The sequence below is a fragment of the Melanerpes formicivorus genome, unplaced genomic scaffold (genome assembly GCF_026170545.1).
Source record: "Melanerpes formicivorus ecotype bairdi unplaced genomic scaffold, bMelFor1.0.p_v2 SCAF_268, whole genome shotgun sequence".
Taxonomy (NCBI): Eukaryota; Metazoa; Chordata; class Aves; order Piciformes; family Picidae; genus Melanerpes; species Melanerpes formicivorus.
The window spans coordinates 215,226-223,595 of record NW_027142620.1 but is presented as its reverse complement, the minus strand read 5'-3'; the positions used below and the strand labels follow the sequence as shown (position 1 = coordinate 223,595).

The following is an 8,370-nucleotide window of genomic DNA, read 5'->3' as shown; positions in this document are numbered from 1 at the left end:
TAGGTGTTCCCATTCATTCAAAAATGTCATAAATTGAGATGCTGTTAGGATCAGCTTCATAACATTATAAGAATCTCTAGGCAACATATTATAGTTCATGTAAATAAAATCAATCATCTGTCTAGCTGGCTCAGATTGAACCCCAAACTGACTCGCAGTCTGTCTTAATTGAGATAACAATTTCCATGGCAATTGGGTTACATCAGCCTGAACAACATTCTGCTCCCCAGGGACCTGTGTGTACATCACTGGAAAAACTTGATGTGAAGCAGCCAGCCGGCTAAACCCTTCCTGATCTCCTTCGGCGTTTAAGTGTTCTGCAACCTTTCGCCAATACTCTGTGTGCTTTCTTGCATGATCTTTAACACCACCTCCAGGATCTACCGCCCTGTTTGTCTCCTCTCCCTCACCTACTTTCTTCTCCTGTACAATTTGCTCAGCTAAAAGAGACGGGGAAGGCTCCTCAGCAGAGTCCTGTGTTACAGATTGTAATTCAACTCTGCCACCTAGCCCTTTTACACACGCAGCCTTCTCCTTTCTTAAATAATCCTGAACTTCTTCTGACAAAGGCAACCCAGCATGTGTAACACTTGCTCCATTTGGGTCCGTATAATCTAATCGTACCCTGGCTTGATAAGCTGCCATTTGCTCAGCACGATGCTGATCCAATGCTGTCATAACCATCTTCCACCATTTTCCACACTCCTTTGCTCATTTTTCATCATCTAAGCCATGCAGCCACAAGTCTTGTCCAGACTTTTTCCACTGCAATCTTTCAAACACCTCATTTGGATCCTTAAAATATCCTAACTCTCCTGCATAGCTTAACAGCGGCACCAACTCCTTTTTAAAATTTAACTTACACTGTCGCTTTTCTAAAAAGCATATAAATAAATCATACGCTGCCTGCCTATCCATGTCCGTATTTAAACGTTAATACCTGTGCGCACAGACCTCGTTTAAGCAGTTCCCGGCTCTACAGCGTCTTCGGCTTCAAGGCTGTCTTCCCTTTTCTTGCAGCCTCCGGTACTGCTATCCCGGGCCGGCCTTCTTCTTGCCTCCCGGCTTACTGCGAATCTCCCAAGTCCCGAAGAACTTCTTAGACCCTAACCTTTGTCTTCATTAGGGTCCCGTGTTCGAGCGCCACTTACTGCAAGAAGGGGGCCGCTTTAACAACCAATGTGATCAGCGGAATCCAACTTTATTGAGCATCAGACACATCTTATATACAGTTTGTTATAATTATGCCCACTTGGCAACATACTATTGGTTGCTCTCTAAAAGGTTACATCATTGTTTTCACAACTCTGTGGAATTCTTCTATCCGGTCTAATTGCTCTCTTCCCCGGATCTCGCCTCCTCCTTATCTTGCTTGCCTCCCTTCTCAGGGGCAGCTGGACTTTAGCATACCAAGCAATCAGCACTTTCTCACATCTCCTACTCCGCCACTATATTATCAACAGAGAATTCTTCAAGGCCTGAATTGCACAGGCGTTCCTGGGACCGAAGGCCCCTCTTGTTCAAAACAATCCTCAACATCTGAGCTGGGTTAGGATCTGGCTGGAGGCTGAGCCCAGAGGGTGGTGGTGAATGGTGCCACATCCAGCTGGCAGCCAGGCACCAGTGGTGTGCCCCAGGGATCAGTGCTGGGCCCTGTGCTCTTTAACATCTTCATTGATGATCTGGAGGAGGGGATTGAGTCAGGCATCAGCACATTTGCAGATGACACCAAGCTGGGAGCAGATGTTGGTCAGTTAGAGGACAGAAGGGCTCTGCAGAGGGACCTCGACCAACTGGACAGATGGGCAGAGGCCAACAGGATGGCATTCAACAAGTCCAAGTGCCAGGGGCTGCACTTTGGCCACAGTAACCCCAGGCAGAGCTACAGGCTGGGGTCAGAGTGGCTGAGAGCTGCCAAACAGAGAGGGACCTGGAGGTGCTGATTGACAGCCGCCTGAACATGAGCCAGCAGTGTGTCCAGGTGGCCAAGAAGGCCAAGGGCATCCTGGCCTGCATCAGGAAGAGTGTGGCCAGCAGGAGCAGGGAAGTCATTGTGCCCTTTGCTCAGCACTGCTTAGGCCACACCTTGAGTCCTGTGTCCAGTTCTGGGCCCCTCAGCTTAGGAAGGAGGTTGACTTGCTAGAAGGTGAGGAAGAAATTCTTCCCAGAAAGAGAGATTGGCCACTGGGATGAGCTGCCCAGGGAGGTGGTGGAGTCCCCATCCCTGGAGGTGTTCACAAAAGGCTTGGATGTGGCACTTGGAGCCATGGTTTAGTTGCCAGGAGGTGTTAAGGATTAGCTCATAGGTTGGACTTGATGACCTCTGAGGTCTTTTCCAGCCTGGTTGGTTCTGTGATTCCCTGCTTTCTACCCCATTTCCCTACCTGTTCTTGCCTTTTAAATCCCTTTTTGGAGTCTCACCCCCTGACAACCCCCAGTCTCTTTCCTTTCAAGGCTCAGGTGGAGATGCTGCTCTTGGAGTTCTTCTGTGGAAGCTCAGTTCAGCAGACACCAAGGGGAGGTGCTGAATTCTGGGCTGCTGTTAGGATCTAGTGGATGAGAGAAGCTGTTTACCTCTTAATGCCTCCTTACCCCCCCAGAGTCCTTTCACAGCAATCTCTGTGACCACAGAAAGACTCTTTTTATATCTGGCTTCAGAGCTAAGCCTCCCTCCACTGGCTCCTTCCAGCAGCTAATTGAACCAAAGCACATTGAAATGAGTCCCTGATGAGAGACCCAGGGCTCACTCTTTTATTCCCCACCACCCCTCTGCTTTTAATAGCCGTGTTAGTCCTCCTGCATGCTAAAATGCCAGCAGTGGCTCTTCTTCTGATGGCAGACAGCTATTATCTGGCAAGCAGGGGCATTCTCTTCCCTGCCTCTCCTTGGGGGATCCCCCAGTTGCCTCAGCACTGGCTGTGAGCTGAAAGGCAGCCTTTGGAAATGGGGTGTTTCTATTTCTGCAGTGGCTGGGGGTCCTGTCTCTGAGGAGCTTGTTTAAAGCAACAACCAAAAAGGGAGAAGAATCTTCCTTTCAACCAGGTTAATCTCCAAACCTCAAGGAATTCCAGGGAGAAGGCTTTGCAAGGGAAAATGGTTTCATGTTTGCATCCTATGACACAGCCCTGGGAAGTCCCAGGGCTGCTGCCTCCAGACACTCCTGCAGCTGCTGGAAATGAGGTTGGATCACAGAACAGAATCACAGAACTGTCAGGGTTGGAAGGGACCTCAAGGGTCAGCCAACTGCATGGCAGAGCTGGGCCCAAGCCAACCTCATGAGGTTCAGCAAGGCCAAGGGCAAGGTCCTGCAGCTGGGGCAGGGCAATGCCAGGCACTGATACAGGCTGGGCAGGGACTGGCTGGAGAGCAGCCCTGGAGAAAAGGCCTTGGGGGTGCTGGGGGAGGAGAAGCTCAACCAGGAGCCAGCAGGGAGCACTTGCAGCCCAGAGAGCCAAGCAGAGCCTGGGCTGCAGCAAGAGAAGTGTGGCCAGCAGGGCCAGTGATCTAGTTTTAATAACAAACCACGGTCTGGATCCCTTCCTCTCCCGACGCAGAGAAATGAGCAAATACATGTTAATTATCACCCAGAGCAGGATTATACACATCAGGTAAATCACCTTTGCATCCCAGCCATCACTTAAAGTTACTCTTTCCTCCACTGGGATCTTAAACCCTTGTATCTCAATGGGGAGAGTGCTAGAGGTCACGTTCCTGTATCTGGCTGGCCACAAGGAATCCACACCTTTTCCATACCATAGTCTGACCCTGTACAGAAACCACAGATAAATTGTCCACACCAAATATTTACCCAGGGAATCCAGAATCAAACCCAAACAATATCTGCAGACCAGAGCCCCAAAACTTGAAAACAATAAATGCTCCACTATCCCCAGCACCTCCATGTTTGCTCATCTGGCTGTAAAACACTAAAGCAATAAAGCAGTAAAGCAATAAATTAAGCTAATTATCGGCTGCATGTTGGGAAGCCAAGAAAACAAAATGTCGAGGGTTGAGGGGAAGGCCTCAAGCCTTCTTCCCCCCCTGTACGTAAAGGGAAGAAAATTGAAAGAAAGGGAAAAAAACCCACAGCTGGATTAGCAAGGGGATGTGCTATATTTGCAAGCAGGGCTGCAGGATATATATATGTGTACACAATTTACAGCATTTACAATATATACACAGAAATATACAACAAAGTAACACAGGAATGAGATTCCCCTCCCCCACCAGGAGGAAGGGTTTCCCCCTGTACCCCCTTCTCTTCCCTTTTTCCCCAAAGAGGGTTAGAAAGAGAGAAAAAGGAATAATTGTTAATGAAAAGCAGAATATGGTTAGAGCAGATGTGTTAGCAGAGGCCTTATCTTTTTCAAGGTCAGTCTGGCCGAAAGCCCAGAAGCTGTGAGCTGCAGAAGGAGGGGGAGAAAGTGTGAGGCTGAGTGAGACCAGTCTCACTGGGAATCAAAACTGAAGGCAGTGCTTCTGCTTCTCCACCAATGAAATTAGTTTAGACCTGTCTTGTTTCTAAAACATTCGGCCATGGTGTCCCTTTGTTAAAGGCACAACCTCAAACGCTCACATTTTGCTCTGACTCTAAGGTCATGAGTTGCAGGATCTTGTTTCACCATACACTAGGAAGTTCAGGCTCTGTGGTCATTTGCATATGTCTTAACTAAAGGACAGGCCTCTGGAAGTAACATTTATTTTCATGTTTGCTGCTGATAAATAAGTTGTCTTGAAAGGATGCAGTCTGCTTGTATTGTTCTATGAACTACTGCTTGATTTAGACCCAGCATGGATTTTGCTCTTAAAATATGAGTATTCTCCTTCTCTATAAACAGAAGCAATGCCTCAAATAGAAACCAGAGTGGTTTTGGTTCAGGAAGCAGGGAGATGTGAGGAGCTTTTGAAGACCTTGGAGGTGTGTGAGTCTCGGGTAAAAGAAATGAGATGGTGTGCTTTTAAATTTCCAATAACCAGTTTGGTTCTACACTAAAGCTCTCCTCTTCCACAGACCCTTAAGATAATGGAAGTACCAGTTATAAAGATAAAGACAACTAGTCCTGATAAATCAGAAGAAAAACTAATGACAAGTATTATTCATCTGGTGTGTCATGCAATTAAGCACAGGTGGTTGCGTGCAGCGCTGGGACTGAGATGTGCACACGCTTTAATATCTATTAATTGGGCATAACAGTCACAACATGTGCTAATGGTTCTTATGGTGTCACCTAAAGCTTGTGAAAACTGGCACTTACTTTTTCTTTTCAAACACTTTCTCCTCTATGGAAGTAATATCTGCAGCTCCTAATTCGTGGTGTTTTCTAACAGAGGAGTGGAAATAGCAATGCAGACATTCGACTGCATGCTTGTGTTCAGTCAGCACACACGGTTTTGCTAGGAACCAACCCTGATTGGTTAATTGACTTCCCTTTCAATTAAAAGTTGCATTGAAAATGAAATGTAAGAAGTGGCTTTCTGTTTCTTCATGTGATGAACATAGGAAATAAAATTTGGACCCAATCATTGAAATTGGAACAGACCAATATTTTAGAACCCTTACAGATATCAAGCAATGGACAGAAGCCACTCCTGTTCTTTACAGCTTATGCAACACTGCTGCAAGCTGGATACTACTTTCTAGTAGCATCCAGAAGTACCTTAAGCCATTCTGACAGTCTGAAATCTCATTTCTTTTTTTGTGCTTAGTTTGGGGTTTTCTCCTACCCAGATATTTCCAATACTATATTATCACTGTGAACTGCTCTGTAAACTGCTGAAGTCTCTAGAATTCTTATTCATCAGAAACAGACTTTTTTGGTAGGTGCAGTTCATAGCTATTCTTATGCTAGAGAGCAGTGCATCTCTTTCAGCTTTCCCAAATCCTAAGAGTCTGTCTGTCTCTGAAATCTGAATCATACATTTTGTTCCAAAGGTCCAGAATAAAAATCTGGATAAGTCTGTTGCCTGGATAATGCTTTCTCATTCATCTTCATCAAGGAAATTAAAGTGCCCTACCTAAAGACAGACACAGTAGAAGAGCTTGGAGAGTTTGATTCCCTGGAGTTTGAGACTGTCTTTGTTGTGTCAGAATTCCAGGATCCTCTCTTTAACAACCTCTGCAAAGCAGACTGCCGAGTCATTGGACCTCCAGTAGTGCTGCACTGTGCACAAAAGGGAGAGGTATGTGCCCTCTGAAAGCACCAGAGTAGTTCTCTGGTGCATTGAGTTGTAAATATTAAGCATTCAAAATAGAATCCATGTTCCTTTGGTCAATCATAAATACTCTCAGCAAGAGAATTTCAAGAGAGGCAAACTTCTAATAGCATTTTAGAATGTTGCATGTAGTAAGAAAGCACAGGCAAACAGGAATATGGATGCAGCTACTGCAGTAATTGTGACAGTTGTTGACCTGCTAGCTGGGATGGTGCCGTTAGGAAAGGCAACACATAAATGATGCCCCAGCAGACACTCAATATTTCCTGGGTTGACTTCTAGATGGGGAGGGATTGGGGAGGGAAAAAAAGATGGAATCCTACTTGTGAATGGGGTGCTTCAGTTGCTTTAGCAGAACACTGGCAGGTTAGGAACTGAGGTATAACTGAGTACATAGACTTGCACTAGTGCCTGGTGTGTTTTTAAACTAGTAACAATAGCACCATTACAGTTAAGGTTACAAATTGAGTGGAAGCAGTATTTTTCACTAATCACCTTACTTCTTACTTTCAGCCTTTACCTTTCTCTTGTCGTCCACTGTACTGTACAAGTATGTTGAACTTGGTACTGTGCTTTACTGGATTCAGAAAGAAAGAGGAGTTGGTAAGACCTTTGCCCTTTGGATTTCAATATATTCTTCTGTCACCCATAGAGTTTAACCATGACTGAACTTGTATGAGGAGAATGAATTATTGTTCTGTTTTGTTGCAGTTCAGAGGCAGCAATATTTGAGGATGGGAGTAAAACTGTTTCCCTGGTCAAGTCATTTTGTGGATGATGCCACTTTTGGTCACTTTTTTTATCTGTTGAGTGACATCAAACATCTTTAATTCAGTAGGACTTAAAGATTTGCAGATTGAGGCTTCAGATAAGATGGTGTTTACCCAATAGTGTCCTCTTTCTTGCACAGGTGGTAGTGAAATCATGCAAAGCATTGTAGTCCTGTTCAGAGCACTTGCAGATATTATCTTGCTGCCATGCTATCCTGCTGTTGTGCTATTGGGACTTCATTCTTCACATGTGTAGGTCTGATGTGGTTTGATCCTCTAGCAATTCTCTTTTCCATGTCAGTGATGCAGCTGACATGCAGTTTCACTCTTGGACACTTGGGAATCAACAATCCACATCTTTATCTGGGAAAAAAACATCTCAAACCTGAAGCCTTTGCCTAGTGTTAGGGATAGTTAAGTTTGATCTGCCAGTTTTGGCTTGGACAAATCACAATCCTATGTCAGTTCTGGCAATTTCCCCTTCAGATAAAATTGACTACATCAATGGGGAGAAATGTGCTTCAAATCTATGGTGTGTGGAAAAAGTGGAGGCATATGTATGGTGTTCACAAGAGTACTGGTGGCTTGGGTAGTCTTCCTCAAGCTACATAGTCAGGCTGGATTAAATGTTTAAAAACAAACAAAAACCCAAACACAAATAGTAAAGTTAATAGTTCTTCCCCTGTAGGAACTATTTCTTCTCCTGTAGATGTGTGAACAAGTTGTTTTAAGAACAAATTGGAGCATTTCTATTCCTAGGCACTGAATGTAACCTTTTGTAGCTTTGCTTTGTAAACTGTTTTTGTACTGCTCTCACTCTGCACTGTAAGCTTCACAAGATTCTAAAAACTGATTTCACCTTTCTTATTCAGGTGAAGCTGGTGACCCTGGTTCATCATATGGGTGGGACTATTGGAAAGGACTTTTGCTCAAAAGTTACCTATCTGGTGGCTATCTCAACACATGGAGACAGATTCAGAGTATGTAAGCTGGAGCTGGTGCTTCATGGAAACTTACAGAATTTGGTTTTTTGTAGACCAAGTGTGTAAATTATACTTCAGCTTGTCAGTTGCAGGGGTTTATTCCTGTACTAACAAAAGTGACTTGTAATGGTGAGTTCACCTCCATCTGGTGTTGAGGTTTGACATGTTTTTGTCTCTGTTAAAAGGTCTAAATAATACAAATTGCCTGAATGCAGAGACTGTGAAATGGACAAGTCGAGTAAACGGCAAGAACCAAAATGTTGAAGTACTTAAGCTATTGATAAACATTGGTTCAGCCATGAACAAGTGTTTATGTATCAACACACCTAGTTGGAATTGTCTGTCCAAACAAACTTCAAGGTAACTTGAAAAAGCTTTAGTACTCAATTTGCCTGCATCTTCTT

The 8,370-nt window shown here is 44.6% G+C and overlaps 1 pseudogene; it reads left to right on the top strand.

Moving 5' to 3' along the window:
* The first annotated feature begins 4,843 nt into the window (after nucleotides 1–4,843).
* Nucleotides 4,844–8,370, top strand: part of LOC137458648 (protein ECT2-like) — a 28,437-nt pseudogene continuing 24,910 nt past the window's right edge.